This window comes from Alligator mississippiensis, chromosome 2, assembly GCF_030867095.1.
Source record: "Alligator mississippiensis isolate rAllMis1 chromosome 2, rAllMis1, whole genome shotgun sequence".
Taxonomy (NCBI): Eukaryota; Metazoa; Chordata; order Crocodylia; family Alligatoridae; genus Alligator; species Alligator mississippiensis.
Window position 1 is genome coordinate 200,522,877 of NC_081825.1, and position 18,472 is coordinate 200,541,348.

The 18,472-nt window shown below is 42.9% G+C and overlaps 1 long non-coding RNA gene across 1 annotated transcript; it reads right to left on the reverse strand.

Annotated features, from left to right (window-relative positions):
- Positions 1 to 652: 652 nt before the first annotated feature.
- On the reverse strand, positions 653 to 18,067 carry LOC102569506 (uncharacterized). The gene is made up of 5 exons (XR_009460040.1): positions 17,940 to 18,067; positions 15,816 to 15,938; positions 10,615 to 10,726; positions 4,599 to 4,657; positions 653 to 1,472 (listed from the first exon to the last, which is right to left on the reverse strand). It is a non-coding gene; the product is annotated as an uncharacterized LOC102569506 (long non-coding RNA).
- Positions 18,068 to 18,472: the final 405 nt, after the last annotated feature.

Here is an 18,472-nt window from a genome sequence, read left to right on the forward strand (position 1 = left end):
CAATAACAGGAGGACTGGAGCAACCTACACTTTCCCCAGACCCTGGGCTTTTGCAGACTAAACATTTGTAATGATCCCTCTCCCAGAATCATATCTAGTGGTGGAAAATTTCCACCACTGAAAATGAATGTTAGCCCTAACCTAACACTGAGAAGTAAGGCACTGATGAGGCACATGGATCCAGATTCAGTGTGCACAATGATCTACACATACAGATCTCTAGTCACATGATCCAAATCTAAGTTTTCCATTTTGTATGTGTGCTAGCTATATAGGGTACCTATATATGAGCACCGAGGCTACTCCAATGTGCTGGAATTCGTGCACATTGGAGCATACTCGATTAACTGAGTCTGCTGGAGCATGACAATTGCTGTGCTCCAGCAGCCTCCTGCATCTCATGAATCAGCATTCCCGCACTGAAAATGGTAGTGGGGGTGCTTGAACTAAAGCTCTTCAAAAAAGCTTTAGTCCAAGCACCCCTGCCACCATTTAAGTGCAGAGAAACTGATACAGGAGATGCAGCAACTCTTGGAGCCACTCTAGTTAAAGCATTGCCCCCCCACCCCCCATCACCACCAGAACATGTGTAAAAGTGCCCAAAGACACTAATATCATGAAATGCTGAAAAACAGATTCTAGTAACAACAAACAACATGAAGCAAGCTATCTTTATTATTAATTTATCAGAAAATAATCAATAGGGAAAATGTTTGCCATTTTTCAAGAAACAGCAATCCATACAACATACTCGCAAACATGAGAATGGATATGGATTAAAAATTCATCATCTTAATTAAATAAAAGAGAATGCATCTTTATAGCTATTAAGTGCTGTCTACAATGAAACTAAATGACCCATTACCCTTAAACACATTGTCCTGAGTTTATGTAGGACAAATAATGAATGATAGCATGAGAAAGACACATTTCCCTGCAAATGATACATAGGAACTGTTCTGGGCATTTTTTATTAAGCATATAAAAACCATACACCCATCTATGTATTTTATATTTTACCAAAAAAACATGCTACAGGAGCATGAAGATTGCAAAATCAAATACTCAGAAATGAGTTGCTGTCAGCAGCAATCCTTCACAGTTGAGGATGGTCACCCTCATGGGTCAAGTAAAGGGTTGTAAATTAGTCTATTGATGGCTAAGGCCAATCCTTGTGCTGCAGACTCTTTGGCAAACACCACAGGTGGTGGTTAAAGGGAGGGTCAGACTGCAGGTTTCTCAGTCTTGTTTCTTTTATCGGTGATTGGTTATCGTGGTAGATGATGGATCCAGTGGGAGAAGCCTGTGCATGACTTGTTTTATGTCAGGAAACTTTTGCGCATTGGTAACTGCATGGATCTCGGCAGAGAAGAAACCGGTGTCAAGGCAAGGGGATCCAAGACATCTGGGGTTACTTAGTCTGCCTTTGCAGCCATTGAGAAGTATGCCTTCTTCATCCATCTGCTCCACCACTGAGGTAATTTTAAATTACAGTCACAGTTTCAGAGGATATCTGTCTAACCCAGAGTACAGGGGGGATGGTGCTGGCTTAATAAGTAGTTATTCAGTATTTTATTTTATTCTCATTGTTCAATGGATGATCCTCTGTAGGACCCTGCTACACATTCAAATTAATATTAGAGAGAAACCAGCTATAAGGTTGTTATACATTTTTAAGCACTAACTTTATAGCTGGTTGGCTCTTTTTAGAGCTGGATCATCATTTTTATCATGTAATAATTACTTTGCATTTGTGCCTGGTCTGCATCTATTGTGTGGTTAACCAGTTAATTGTGTGATAATTAGGGGGCCAGTCTTACTTTGCACATGTAGCTGGTCTAAATTTATTGTGCAAATCGCCAGTTAATTGCATAATATATGTAATGTGTGGCAGAGGCCTTAGTTACTTCACACTCTTCAAATCCTGTTCAAAGGAAAGAATAATTAACTTTTTCTTGTCCTCACTCATCACTGTAGTATTGAAAGGCACAGGTATATGAATAAGTTACCACAAGGTAAAGGAAGGGAGGGATTTTCCTTGTATCAATTTCACCATAACTGCCCAAGCACATGATGTGGGTAGGTAGTTTATGGTTAAAAACAGGGGTAAAGTTTCTGCAAGTTAGTTTTCATTGACTGCAGCATAACAGCATACACACAGGCAGAAGCCACAGAGCAGCTGACACTGTAAATCTCCATCCTCCCTTACCTCATAATTTTGTTGTGTGCCCAAGCCTTGAGCACTTCATAAATGTTAACTGATTTATTTTCACAACAAGCCTGTGAGATGAAGGTCTATCATTACGGACTGGGAATTGAAGCACACCATTTAAGGCAGTGGTTCTCAACTTTTTTAGAGACTCAAGGCATTCCTTGAAAAATGCCAGGTCTTAATTTTCACTTGCTTTTTGACTATGTAAAAAATATTTAATAGAGTGATTCCTCTGTTACAGAGAACTCAGAGAAACCATAGCAGGTCAGAATATTTTTAACACTATGGATTCCTCTTTGAAATCTCTGGGTTTATCTTGTGAATCACATTTGCACACCTAACAGTGGTAACATTGTGTAGCACCCCATAGCACCCATAAAAGGGTCTCAAGGAATCCCAGGGTGCCATGGCACCCTGGTTGAGAATCACTTTAAGGTCAAAAGTATACCCCAGGAACTACTTTGAAATGTATTTAGCATTACAAAGCATTCAGAAATGTAACCACAGTCACTGAAGCTGTGCTTCAAATAAAGTGCTCCACAATGCTAAGCATGCTGAAAAATCAGATCCTAGGTCCCTCAAACTGAGCACATGGAAATTAAAAGCCACATACTTAGGATGAGATTACACGTTACAATTAGATCATGTTAAGAGCACTTAAAACTTCAATGATTACACATTAGGGCTTGTTAACTAGTGCTAAGTGCCCTTTCGGCATTTTAAAGTTATGCCACTTTAGGCCAGGATTATTTTTGAGCTGTATCGATTAGCTTGAATTAAGTTAACTTCTGGGTGTTCACCTGAGATAAAACCACCAAGTTACAGTCCTCCAGTATCTCAGGATGCACTGCTCCAAACTGGACTAGCCATCATCCAGAACTCTGTACGCCTGGGCTGACAGCTGAGAACAGCTAGGTGGGAATGGAGTGAGTGGAGAGGGAGGGGAACGGGCTGAAGCGTAGTAGGGGGGCATAGGACTGGTGGGAGGGTGGGGAGGAAAGAAGGATGAGGTAGAGGGATGGGGGAAGGCCCCTCCACCACAGGATTATTATTGCCCTGCCACCCCAATCAGCCCACGAGTGGCAGAGATGCCAGTGGCGGGGGGTCTACTTTCCTGCCTGCTCCTGGGATCTCCGTAGATGACACTGCCCCAGCTTGCCCAGATCCAGCCCCTGGCAGGACCTGAAACTGAAAGGGAGGCAGGGAAATGGGAGTTGTGGGACAGAAAAAGAACTGCCAGGCAGCAGTAGGACCTGATGGGAACTGGATCCAGGTACAGAGGGCAGTACAGCGAGCCCACAGGCAGTCAGGGAATGTCCCCCTGCCCAACACACACACACACACACACACACACACACACACACACACACACACACACACACACACACACACACACACACACACACACACACACACACACACACACACACACACACACACACACACACCCCTCTAGGGCTGATTGGGGTGACAGGGTGGCAATCAGGGGGTAGTGGGGCCAATAGCAGGGTGAAGGAGGGATCTGAAAGTTGACAGCTGGTGAATCCAAGCAACATGCAGGGGGGCCTTCCCCCACCTCTTCCCCAGCCTATAGTGTGGCCAGAAAGCCAGCAAGCAAGGCAGGTATGGGACGGACTTGCAGCCCCTAGTCATGCCTCTACTTGCCTGCCCTCTATCATCAGGTCTGAGCAGCGTACATTGGAGAGGGTATTAATCCCAAATCGATGACTGATCATCAGCACTAATTAAATTTAGCACAGACTAATATTCCTTAGAACTAGCACCTGCTAGGTGCAGTGTGTGATCTCCCTGCTAGTGGCCACCTGTGAAAAGTTTGGTTTAAGTGACTTGTCTTGCATGGGAACTCACCTGCAGAGATGAGGTAGAATCAAATTTTCTAGGGCAACATTTAACTTCCCTAAGTATGAAACCATTCTTTGTCTTCCTGCAATCCCCTGCCTCATTAACACCACATTTTCCAACTTGTCCAACAAGAGAAGACAATGACCTTCATTATAGACCCTTGGTTTAGCCTCAGAATATTGCTCTTCTCCTTTTCAGTAAGTTGACTTTTTCCTCTTTGCTGCCTGGGCACCAGCAGATAGAATAATGAAGCACCAGAGACAGTTGATTTGCTCTCAGTTTTTGTGCCTGGTGTCACAATAGCTCCTTATAGCTGGGATCAGTAACTGTTGGGAAAATCCTGTTCAAACCACTACAGCCCGTAGATGGAGCATGCTCAGTGCTCCATCCCAACTTGAACTATCTACTGACTACATCATATTATTAACTCACATGTCATTTCAATTTCTTTTAGTTAGCCTGAAATAATTTTTTATTCATTTTTTAAACAACCACTCCTTCTATTCATACAGTAAGTGCTTACCTTTTTTCTTGTTTAAAGTGTCAAACTTTCGTTACAACACCAGTAGGAGGCACTTTTACCTAGAAAACAAAAATAAGGTTTTCAATCTGTATTAAGTAGCAACTGCCTTCATTTTTTAAAATAAAATATTCTGTATATATGGAAATGTGACATATCAGGAGTACTTCATAACAACATACTGCGTCCTGTCACCACCTGCTTGTTGCCAGCAGCAGGTGCACGCACAATTTTGGGTGGATGGAGGAGCAGGGGCTGGGGCTGCGCTGCCAAAAGAAGAATCAGGCCCCTCACAGGTCACCTGCCATCTGCCCTGATGGCTGGCATGCCAAGCAAAGTATCTTCATGTGCCACACTCTGGCACACATGCCAGGGCGTTGCAGACCCCTGATCTATAATTACGTGTCAGTTCAAGCACTTTTCTTTGCTAAAATCAAATAGTTCGGACTGATGCCCTTTGATTAACTTAATTTCTTAAAATGAAAATTCTATATCACCTAATATGTATGTAATTATGCCAGCACAGCTAACACACACTAATAAATTATGATCTTTTTGGCAACTCCTGTGGAAAGGTCAAAAGGGGTTCCCCTCCCTCCCATTTCCTTCAGTGTCCCCTAACTGGGACAATTGGTAAAGATTTTAATTTAACGGGACATGGAAATTAACTATGCCATTAAGTCACATGTGACAGATGTCTGAATTGTATATAAAAAATTTATAAGCATACACACACACACATAGTGATTAAAAATTTATAAGTTTTCTTTGCAAAAAATAAAATTACTGTAGTATTCATGTAGCCTAGGGGATGTTATGGTAACTTTAATTACTTGTTAAACCACCTGTAAAGAGTTCAGTGATGACCAGTGTGCTTGTGTATGTATTACACATTCCATTATTAGCTCTATAAATACATCACCTTAATTTATAATATCACCCACAAAAACGCATTCTTTGAAATGAAACACATTTATTCAAAAGATCTCAGAATCTGCTAACAAAACTCAAGGTCAGCCTGAAAAACCTGTTTACAAATTCACTCAGGGTCACCCAGGTTTTCTATAAGGATACAACAATAGCATTTCAACTTATTTGTATTCTATAATAGAAGAGCGCTTATTGGATTTTTCTCACTCATCTGTCATGCCCTTAGGGTTTTTAGATCATTAATGATCAATAGATTAGTTTAGATAAGAATGGTAATTCAAACCATTGAAAAACACGCAAGCTTCTCTGATGGGTCTCAGGCACTGGCAGCAAATTAATTCACTGTTTCACTCTATTCTGGATTATTTTTCTAAATGATAAAATGTACTATTTAAGGACTGTATCTTAAAATATCAGATATCTTATCCATACTATAAAATACCTTAATCCATACTATAACTGGTGGCTTGGTTTGTCAGTCTAAAAGAATATAAAATATATTAGTAAAGTCTTTGAAAAGATTATTAAGGCTCATATATGCGAGAGCCCAGCAGGAAAAATTATGCTGAGGGGAAACCAGCACGGGTTCATAGCAGGTAGATCATGCCTGACTAATCTAGTCTCTTTTTATGACCAGGTTACAAAACATCTGGACGCAGGAGTAGGGGTAGATATCATTTACTTAGACTTCAGGAAGGCCTCCGATACGGTATCCCACCCCATACTGGTGAACAAATTAAGAGGCTGTGACTTGGATGACTACACAGTCCAGCAGGTGGCAAATTGGCTACAGGGTCGTACCCAGAGAGTGGTGGTGGATGGGTCGGTATCGACCTGGAAGGGTGTGGGCAGTGGGGTCCCGCAGGGCTCGGTCCTAGGACCAATACTCTTCAATGTCTTCATCAGTGACTTGGACGAGGGAGTGAAGTGTACTCTGTCCAAGTTTGGGGATGATACAAAACTGTGGGGAGAAGTGGACATGGTGGAGGGCAGGGAACAACTACAGGCAGACCTGGACAGGTTGGACAAATGGGCAGAAAACAACAGAATGCAATTCAACAAGGAGAAATGCAAAGTGTTGCACCTAGGGAGGAAAAACAGCCAGCACACCTACTGCCTAGGAAATGACCTGCTTGGCAGCACGGAAGTGGAAAGGGATCTCGGAGTCCTAGTGGACTCCAAGATGAACATGAGTCATCAGTGTGACGAAGTCATCAGCAAAGCTAACTGCACTTTATCGTGCATCAGCAGATGCATGATGAACAGAACCAAGGAGGTGATACTTCCCCTCTATCGGGCGCTGGTCAGACTGCAGTTGGAATACTGCATCCAGTTTTGGGCGCCACACTTCAAGAGGGATGTGGATAACCTGGAGAGGGTCCAGAGAAGGGCCACTTGTATGGTTAAGGGCTTGCAGGCAAAGCCCTACGAGGAGAGACTAGGGCACCTGGACCTCTTCAGCCTCCGCAAGAGAAGGTTGAGAGGCGACCTTGTGGCTGCCTATAAATTCATCATGGGGGCGCAGAAGGGAATTAGTGAGGCTCTACTCACCAAGGTGCTCCTAGGGGTTACAAGAAATAATGGCCGTAAGCTAGCAGAGAGCAGATTTAGACTGGACGTTAGGAAGAACTTCTTCACAATTAGAGTAGCCAAGGTCTGGAATGGGCTCCCAAGGGAGGTGGTGCTCTCCCCTACCCTAGGGGTCTTCAAGAGGAGGTTAGATAGGCATCTGGCTGGGGTCATCTGAACCCAGCACACTTTCCTGCCTATGTAGGGGGTCAGACTCGATGATCTATTGAGGTCCCTTCTGACCCTAACATCTACGAATCTATATATAAAATATATATACTCTTAACCTGCCAACTTCGTTGAAACTTTATCCAAAATCTTATTTATACCTTTTGACCCAGTTGTGTGTTTAGTTAAGATAGCAGACTGTACTGTCACATGTATAGGAATGTTTTACCTTCAGCTGGGTACTCAAAGTTTTGATGATTTATTTGTGAATCTTCAACAGGCAAAACCATCTGCCTCAGGGCACAGAGTCCTAACTGCATATGTAAAACCATTTTGTAGTCTGCCCATCTTTCAAGCCTCCTGTATGACATTAGGATAGGCATGGATTTAAGGGTAAGGGCCAGCCAAGCAACACTGGAGGCCCAGCACGGGACTTTGAAAAGGGTGAAATAGGGCAGCTGGAAAAGCAGTGATGGAGAGAAAGTATACATAGAAGCTGAAGAGGAAGAAAGGTGGGTATATGTTACCATCTTCCATTTTTTACCCCTCTCTATATCAGACTACCTAAGCCTCTTATCTACTCACATCCTACAGATATTTCATATACCTAGGGACCCTGCCACATCTCTCCCTCTTACTATTTTAGTGCCCCACTCTTTATACACAATTCATATTCCATGTAACTCTCTTGCCATCTCTCCTTCAGCCCTTGGATCCTTTCGTTATACTCACATAGTTCATATCAGCAAAGAAATGCCTTGCTATTGTTTTTCCTTATTTCTAGGGGTAACCTCCCTGGGTTACCTTCTTATACTTTCCCTCTGCCTGCCAGTACCTGCCCAGACTTCCCAAACCTGAATTTTCAGTGCTATTTTTAGAGACTCAGAAAAAACACAAAATCTTCATGAAAGAACATGTAGTGCACGAAGCATCCTGTAACCTAGTTGTGTTCCCCTCCTCACCCCCATTCCTCTTATGTTAGTCCCTCGCTCGGGCACTCTGTATTTCCCTTCTGGCTTTGTCATCTTTTTGGTTCATGATTCTTAACATCTACTATTAAAATTCAATCCGTCTTATTCTGCAGTTGCAATCCTCTTGGATTGCCTCAGAGATCTCTTAGGGCTGGGGAATCTAGCAACTCTTTTCCCATGTTTTCCCCACCTCTGGAGGAATCAATCTATTCTGAAAGATTAAAACCAAACATTGAGCAAAGTAACTGGAAATTAATTGACTTTGGGCTAGATCCAAACAAGGACTTAGACAAAACAGTACAAAATTGAGATCATGAATATACCCACTTAGGGAAAGCAAGGCACTACAACAGTTTGGACACATCACTTTTTTACTTTAAAAGTGCCCCAAAAGCCTGAAATCTGCCCTTTTAAGCACCTCAGTATTAAGAGAACTGAGAGCTCATACATAAGCCCAACCACGTTCAGAAAGTAGGTGTTCTTTCATCCATGTCACCTGAAAAGTCTAGTCAGCATTGCCAAATTAGACATTTTGTCTAGGTATAGCAATTTTTTTGGTGTTCTTAATGACAAAATGCATGCATTAAGGATCCTGTAACAATTTACAACCTGTAATACTCTGTAAACTGTCTAGTGACATTTTTATAACGTGAGAAGGTCTATTTAGTGACATCTAGTGACTTTTTAGGATTTGTGTAGTGAAGTTCTGATTTCAGGAGTTAGCAACGCTGGGTTTAATCAGGTAGTCTCTCTCAGAGCAAGAAATGCACACTGACTGGACCAAACTCCCATAGAGGTAGAGGTGCCCTTTTACATAATAGCAGTCTCCCACAAGGAAAAAAAAGAAAGATTAATTCAATCAGAAACAGAGAGAAGCATGAAAAACCATGACTCTGGGTGTCAGCACACAACAAATGAACAATTCCCAAACATCACAGATTGGGAAACCATTTCATAATTGTGGCTCCAACACAAGGGGATGAGTGAGCACCCAGCCCAGTATGCCTCACAGTTAGAAAGATTGCTTTCATTGAACAAGCAATACAAAGAAGCTCACTGAGAAAAAAGTGACAATGAAAAGCAGGGCATGGGGTGTGGGGAGCAGAGTTCTGGCTGCTTGCCAGAGCAGCCATTTGCAGCAGTAGAGGGAAGGGAGGGTTGAGGAGCACTGCAGTGTGGGATGCCTGCAGGATCTACCAGACCCATGTCACAGAACCCTTGGTATTTACACATAACACTATACCAGTTCACAACGAGCCAGTGCAAAATACTACTTGATTTTCCAGGCACACTTCTGAACCCTTCTAGATAGTTTTAAACAGGTTGACAGGCTTGTATGTCTGTCTGCTTCAAGTTAAAACACATGCATATCATTTAAGTGTTAGCATGTCCATGCCCTCTGTAGCTCAGGGTGAGGGTACTTGCCTAGAAAGAGGAATCTGGGTCCCTGCTCTAAGGATATTTTCTGCATTTTATCCAATAACTGTATACTATAGAAACAGTCCAGTGTCTGTAGCTTTCCCACACATTGTACAGGGTGTCTGCGTGTGTACTTAGAGTCCTGGATTCCACTAAAGAAGACAGTCACCAAAAACAGTTAAGCACTGAAAGAACTTTCTTACTGTATCCAGCCCTTTACTGTTTCTTACCCCTGACATATATACTGTCTATACTCTTTATCATGGTATTCACTATATGCAATTTGAAGAGAGTAGTCATACATAGTCAGGGAATTCTGAAGGGTTTTTTCCACAGGATTTTAATTATGTAAAAATACTTGATGTTTGGGAAACTCTCATTCATACCAAAGATTCTTCAGGTGTGTTTTTATTATCCTCAAGTATGTCATCTTTGGAAGGATGAATCCAGGCAACGGTAAATTGAAATAATAAGTTATAACGAGCAAACTAAACTATAGGAACCAAATGAAGAACCTATTCCACACATGATCTTTATGCAACCCTCCCATTAACATCCATGGAAATGTTGGTGTATGTCAAGGAGAGTAGGCAGTCCTAAGATGTGTACTTAGGGAACTTTTGGAGGGACTGGACATGTTTAAATCAGTAAGTCCAGATGATCTTCACCCGAGGGTGCTGAGAGAATTGGCTGGGGTAATAAAGGCCTCTGGCATGGTTCTATGAGCACTCATGGTGCTCTGTCCAGGTACCAGAGGATTGGAAAAGGGCCATTGTGGTCCCCGTTTACAAGAAGGGGAGAAAGGAGGACCCCGCAATTATAGGCCAGTCAGTCTTACCTTGGTCCTTGGGAAGACCTTTGAGAAAATTATCAAGGAGCACATCTGCAAGGGCCCAGCAGGGGAGGTAAAGCTCAGGGGCAACCAACATGGGTAAATTGAGGGCAGGTCCTGCCTGACTAACCTGGTTTCTTTTTATGATCAGGTCACAAAGTCCCTGGATGAGGGTGTCAGGGTGGATGTCATCTTCCGGTCATCTTTAAGAAGGCCTTTGACATGGTTTCCCACCACATTCTCTTAAAAAAAAAAAAACCTTGGTGACTATGGCATTGATACCTACACAGTCAGATAACAATGAGAGTGTCCAGAGGAGGGCCACTTGCATGGTCAAGGGGCAGTGGAGCAGGCCCTACGAAGAGAGGCTAAAGGGCCTGAACCTATTCAGTCTCCACAAGAGAAGTCTGAGAGGGGATCTGGTGGCCATTTACAAACTCACCGGGGGGACCAGTGGGAATTGGGAGAGGCTCTGTTCCCCCAGGCACTACCTGGGATTACTAGGAATAACAGCCACGAATTGCTAGAGAGAAGGTTCAAGCTGGTCATCAGGAGACATTACTTTACAGTTAGGGCTGCTAGGCTCTGGAATGGGCTCCCAAGTGAGGTGGTACTCTCTTCTACCTTGGGGGTCTTCGAGGGGAGGTTGGAAAGATATTTGGCTGGAGTGATATGATTCTGGCACCCGTTCCTGCCCAGGGCAGGAGGTTGGACCTGATGATCTGTTTAGGTCCCTTCCGACCCTAAGTATTATGATACTGTGATACTTTGACCCACAAGCCCTAATTAAAATTCTACAGCTAAATAAGTTTCATCCTCCTGATTTCAAAGACTCCAGTAATCTCATTTAGATCGGTCTCCTAATTAATTTTTAAGAATTTGTGTGAATTCTGAAGTTGCTCACAAATAATGGTTTCCTGAAGGACAGAGCACTTCCTCTGGACTAGCAAATATGGTTCTATGCAGAGCCACATTAAAGAGCCATTTGTCTTTTGTATTATGCAGTGATTCTCAACCAATCCTTAAAATCCTTTCAAGGGTGTCACAGGGTGCAACACAATGTTAGCACTGTTAGGTGCATGAACATTATTCATCAGATAAATCCAGAAATTTCAAATAGAAATTTATAGTGTTAAATGTGACAGGGTGCCTTTCCAGGGGTGACTGTGAAGCCCCTGGAGCCCCTTCAGCCCTCATCCCTTCAGTTGCCCACCACACCTTGTTGTATTATATTTTTATAAGAGGCAGGCGTCCTTGGGATTCCTAAATTGGTTTCAAATGGCCACCAGGGGACTGTGGTCACTGTCTTATGGGTGAATTGCATATTTTCATTCCACACCTACACCATGTCCCATGCCTTGCAGATGGCACTCTCACTGATGCTCTCTTTTACTTAGCTCCTTCTCTGAGGTTTACAGACCCTCTCTGCTCCCACACTCTCAGCCCCTCAATAGACTCCTGTACCCTCTCTGATCCCACACTTTCAGCTCCGCAATCTGGGCTCCAGACCCTTCCCTGCATCCCTAGGAACCTCCTCCTTCCATTTACTGGGCCAGACTATAGGTCCATCTTGCCCAGTATCCTGTGTCACACAGTGGCAGAGTTGAATATGACCAGGGTATTTTCCACTGTTTCTCATTCACTTGCTGGGAAGGAATCCTAGGAAGTTCTAATTCAGTGGCTGTATCCCTAACTCCTCTGCTCAGTTGCTACTAATGCCCCTTTCCTCAGCAGGCAGCATAGAGGAGTTGAGGACAGAATAGCATCCCAAGCTGTGGAAGCACCCCAGAAATGTGTCTCAAGTGTGCATCCAGGTTGCATCTGGAGTTGAGGCACATACTATTCTTGATAGTATGTTTGTCCAATATTGAAGGAGGCTCCACAGTCTCCTTACACTACTAAGGACAGTTCTCAGCTTCCCTTACAGTTAGCAAGTTTTTCCTAATATCTAACTGAAACCTTTTCTCATGTAGAGCAAACTGATTTCTTCTTGTCCTACCCTCAGTAGACATAAAGAACAATTGATCCCTGTCCTCTTTATAAAAATGTTTTACAGACTGGAAGACTATTTTCATTTCCCTCATGGCATGCAGAAAAGATTTTCTTTTTCTCTAAATTTGTCTGAATTTAGATTTTGTGAAAAGTTATCAAACTAGTAACCCTAGAAACTTAAGTGCCCTATTTATCTACAGAACAAATAGAACACAGACACTGTTGTGCAAACTTCCCCACAATGCTTCCTCAATATGTCCATCCTTTCCTGGAGTTCAGTCCTTAATAGGGAGTTCAGTCTACATGGTTCATTCCCTCTTTTACTCTACAAGTAATTATGATGAGCTTTTTCTGGAGACCTTCTGGGGTTGGAGTAGAGAGGGAAGGAGGAGTACAAGACTGTGACCAATAAGCTCTTGTCAGCTAGTTTAGAGATTTATCAGCAAGGATCCTGGTTTTCCCCAATTAAAAAAAATAAAATAAATCAAAAATTGTCTGATAAAACCTCCAAAATACATGATTAAAATCAAAGCTCCCCTCCCCCACACCCTACAGCCCCCTTGGCCCTGCTGGTGCCCCTCACTCCCCATTCACAGCCCCCCCCAGACCTGCTCATGCCTCTCACCCCTACCCCATGGCTCCCCATACCTCTGCTGGTGCCTTTCACCCCTGCCCACAACCCTGCCTGAGGCCCAGCTGCCAGGGCTATGGGGCCAGGAACTGGGTCCACAGCCCCCTGCCCCTGGCAGCTGCTGCAGTGCAACGGAGCCTGGCTCCCCTCACCTGCTGCCTACCTACTGCAGGTTTGGGTAGGGGGAGGTGGCACTCCGCCACTGCATGCACTACCAGCAAATGGGGGGACATGTACCCCCCAGATGTGTGTGTGGGGCTTGGACTCTCACCCTGCTGCTGGGCCCTCCGCAGCCCTGCAGGTGCAACCCAGTACTGCAGGACAGATCAAATGTGTGCAGAAAAGCTGCTTGCCACTGCCAGCTCCACATTGCAATGCATCCCCTGCCTACACAGCTGCAGTGACGGGCACAACCCTGCATTGCCGCCCCCGCATGCATGGCACACATTGCCATGGCAGCACAAATCTCACAGCAGCAAGCAACTTTCCTGCATGGCCCCACTCTGCCCTGCCGTGCCAGTTTGCAGCCACCAGGATGTGGAGGCCCTGGTAGAGGGCAGCAGGGTGGGATCCTGAGCCCCAGCAGACAGCCTGCCCCAACTCCACTGCACGCACAGTGCTGGGAGTCACAGGTCCCACTGCCCCTCTGGGAGTGTGCACATAGCAGGGAAATAAGCCACCTACCCACACCCCCATCCTTCTCTCCACCAGGGCCCTGTGGCTGCACATTACAGTCCCAGGCCCCAAGCCCCACACTGCTCGGCTGGGCAGTAGCCCCAGCCCTGACCAACTCCCTCCCTTCCTTCCTACGCGGGCCTCAATCCTCCCCACCACTTACCTGCAGGACCTGCTCTCCAGGTTGCCTGGCAGCCTGACTGTCCTCCTCCTCCCACTCCCCCCCCCCCCCAACCCCCTGCAGGCTGGAACTCTGCCAGCTTGCAGAGAGCTCATTGCAAAACTGCAAGATTCACGGGTTTCTCTGCTAAAATGAGACAGCTACATTTTACTCCAGTAAGGGGGGAAAAATCCATGTTTTCCTCCATTTTTCCATGGGAAATGGAAAACCCAGATCCCTGATTAATAGCTAATGCAGCATTCAATTGTCTGTGAACCTCATCTTGCAGGGACATGTTTGTGATCCAGGATAGTTATAGGAAAGGTCACTCAATTTAATAGTCTTTAATATAAACAATCAGAAGGAAACAACAACTCACAAATGTTTCACTGAAAAGAGAGCAGCTGACAATCTGACTTGCTACTCTGCTGCCCTCTCATTATAAACCCTGGCTATGTTTGCTGAAAATGGGGTTATATTGAGCACTGTCAGCAGGCAGGAGCAGGGATGTTAAAGAATCAGTACCTACACAAAGCCTTAGAGTCACATATTGCAGGCAAAAACAATTCAACTCAGCAAACCTGAGGTAAGAGGGCCTTTGTCCTCACGACCAACCACGTAAAGAATGCAAATGTTACTAAACTGTTGGGCAATGTTTCATACAATGATTGATAAGTAATTTTGTCCTTCACCAGGCACATGGCTAGTTGCTCCTGTTTAATTGCACTTTCTGAGTTATTCATCAAACTATGTGCAATAGTACCTCTGATTTAGAAGATGAAAGGCTAGAGTTACCTATTCCCCAAGGAGTATACAATTTTCAAATGGCCACTCATGCACATGAGTCATCCAGCCCTCTGGATTTCAAAGATGAGCATTATGGATTAGTTCTCCCCAGGTATATACATTTGTTCAATTATTGGAAGCAGCTCTTGCATCAGAAAACACACAGACAGATCCTCAACTAATGTTCCTCTTTGAACAGGGGAATGGAGGGAAATGTTGCCCTCCTTTTGAATGGGGAAGGATTCCACAGGTCGTTTTTACTGTTGCTGCACAGCCAGAGGTCTGCTGCTTTAGATTAAATGCTTGTCTCATATCATAACTGAACAAGTCCTAGTCAGTCCTTGACTGGGAGACCCTTATAGAATGCCTCAGATTTCAAGAAAGCATGGGGTTGGATACACCAGAACATCAGATCCCCTAGAGAGAAATTCCCATTCAGACGACTTCCTTGATATTTCTTCTAGTTATTCTTCCCTTCTAGTAGCCCTGAAGGCAATCTCTGAAACCTTCCCAATTCTGATAGCCCATCATAGTCCTTGTTGCCTTTTCTCTTCCTTGGGCCAATTTGTTCCAATTCACTGATGCTTCTGCATCGTTTCCTGATCTATGAAGGATGAATCCAAAGAATCCAAGCATCCTGCCTTTGCTAAGACACTGCTTCATGCTGTTGTTCCTAGAACATGAGTACTGAACTCCATTCATGGGTCTTGTCCACATTCTTCTGGTAATGAATCAGATTAATACTATTTTCACTTCCTCCCTGCCTTTACAGGCTCTGTACTTTCAGGCACAGTTAGTCATTAAGGCCAGGTACAGATACTATGCTTTTACTGGTTTAAGTGAACAGAAACCAGTCTATGCCCATAATAGAACAGAGGTTCAGCACATACACTGGCTTAAAAATGATGGAACTCAGTCTAAGATTTATACCCCCCACCCCCCCACTACCAAAGGGCCAATGTATATTCTGTTCACTGAATGTCCGTACCTAGCCTAAGTGCTGTAGAGACAGTAGGAGAGTCGACATTTAGTTGCTGTTTTGGGTGCACAGCCCTAAACTAGCAAACGCACATAGTAATAGACTCACAAACTCCATTATCCAAGGAACCAGACTGAACTGTAGCTTCTCACTCTAGACTGGATCCTTCCCCTGGCATACAAAACTCAATCCAGTGCAAGCAGCAGAGAGGAACAGGAATTAAAGAAAATTCTGAAAGAGAGATGAGAGATAACACCACTCAATTTGTGTCAGAGAAGTGTCACAAAGACTCCATAAAAATGAAATGACACTATGCTTTCTGAGAGGCTGTAAATCTCTCTCACACACTTACCCTATTTGTTGTGAGCACTGCAGAAATTACTCTTCCATAAACTTAGAACTTGTAGGGAGAAAATGCAAATACAACACTGATCATATGTGGCATGACAGATGCATTAATCCTTGTATGTTTAAATAGGCCACAAACGCCATCAGAGCAATAAGAGCTATGATAGTTATACCTTTGAAGGCAATGCATTGTCTTATAATGGCACAAATTGCATCCATGAACATAATTTCAACAAGTTTGGGTAGAAAGTATGTGGGATGTATAAGAGATTCTCTGATTCACATATGGCCTGCCATGTATAATATAGAAATGAAAAGTGGTATTTTCCAGGACTAGAATTGCCAGTTCTACTGGGAATTTTAAGTAACAGAAAAACCTATAGTTCAAGAAAACATTAGTTTTGAAGTGTTAATTATGCAACTGGAAAAAATCTTTATTATACATAAATGTAAAATAATTATAGCCCATACTTCCTCCCCTCAAGTACATTGCTGAGGGTTTTATTTAAATGGTAAAACTATCTTAGAGAACCTGATATTTCTCACCTGTCTACCCTGAGCAGAATGGATGCATGCTTAGACTTCATCATGGTCATCTAACCAACAGGAAGGATTTTCTGGATTTCATATAGCCTTCAGTGAGATAATAGCTTCAGTGGAGGATTCAGATCCTCTATAGCATCTTTTTTACTGACAAAAATAGGCACTTACTCTTCAAAATTGAAGGCTTCTTTATCCAGGGGTACAGTTTTCATATAATCCTCAAAATCCAATTGTAATATGAATTCTTTAGTGATGCTACCACAGGGAGAACTTATATGCAAACTACTTAGGCATTTGCAGATGTCCTCCCTAAAAATCTCTTTGCTCAGTAAAAGATAATGCTTCTTAAATGTTCCATCAGAGTTAGTGTTATTCAACAGTATGATCTCAGTTCCTAAATTACTAGGTTTTTGAAAACTGTACCTTGAGTAGTAACATGTGAATGGCATGAACCTGTTCAGAAACAGAATAAATGGCAAAATATTCAGACCTTACAGGTTTTCATATACCATCCCATAGGTTTAAGTGGTTGCCTCATCCAGGATAAGTCCATTTGATGATGTGACACTGTACTGTCAGAACTCGATAGTGACTAAAAACCAGTAGGGTGGAGTATCTGATTTTTGGTCTGAAGTGAAAGAGTACATTACGGAGAATGATAATGTAATTCACTAACCTGCATAAAGAGAATAGTATAGTAGAAGACTGCAGAGACAGAATGGGAGCCAGGGGCTTAAAAGATACTTTTTAAAATATATATTGCTGTGCTTTAATGAAATGAAAAAGACATACATTGAGAATTCATTGTACTACAGAGGACAAAATGTTCATAGTTGGTTACCTAAAGATAGATAATTTCATAAAAACCCTGATTTTTACATGCCATGTATATGGCTTGCTGGAAAAATCAGGAGAGTTTGACTCAAATAAGAGCTACAAGATTCAGCCCTGAATATGAAAGCTTAACAAAATTTTTATTAGTGTTTATTACTTTACAGAAAAATGTGTTTTATTTTTAGATGCATTTCTTAATCTTCCACCTCCTTTGCACTGCAGAGTCTATTGTTGAGCAGTCTAAAGTAATGGTCATGAATTCTAGCTTCCAACTACAGAGGACTAAGCAATGGCATTCATTTAAGATACACTTTCTGAATGTCTTTATAAAAGAAAGAAACTGCAATCGTTCAGGATTCTGTTCTAAAAGCTCTATCATATTCTGCCAATCAAAAATGTCATCATTTATTATAACCTGGGCATAGTCCAGACTACTAGCTGAAAAGAGGGGGAAAAGAAACTACTTCTTTGAAATATTCTAATTATGCTGCTGAAAGTAGCACTTACTTCAAAATGCAGGTTTGTCTGTTGTCTCTGGGGGGCAGCTGCAAAGGCAAATATATGATTCACTTTCTATCTACCATTTAATGAAAAGAAAGGACAGAAGTGCTCTCCTTGCAGTCCCAGGAAACTGATTCTATCTATTATGTCCACCTGGCTCACTACTTTGCATTGCAAAGGAAAACAAAAAGTTTCTGCCACTGTCAGCTACATGCTGTTCAGGTGTTGAAACATTCACCATAGTTAAGCACCTAATCCCATTTACATATAAGACACCAATGTGCAGGCATTTTTAGTTATTTATTAATACATATTGTATCTTTTTTTCAAGCTGCTAGATATGCTTTCCCCATCAGTAACTTACTGAAGTCTGTGGAATTACACAGCAGTCTAAATGGGAGGCAAATAAATAGACTTTCTGATCTAAACACAAATCAACAGAGACCTACATGTAAATGATCAGAATCATAAAACAAGAGAAGTTCCATTAATTTTCTCTGAAGCCTCCCAGGGGAAGATTATCAATGTTAAAACAGATA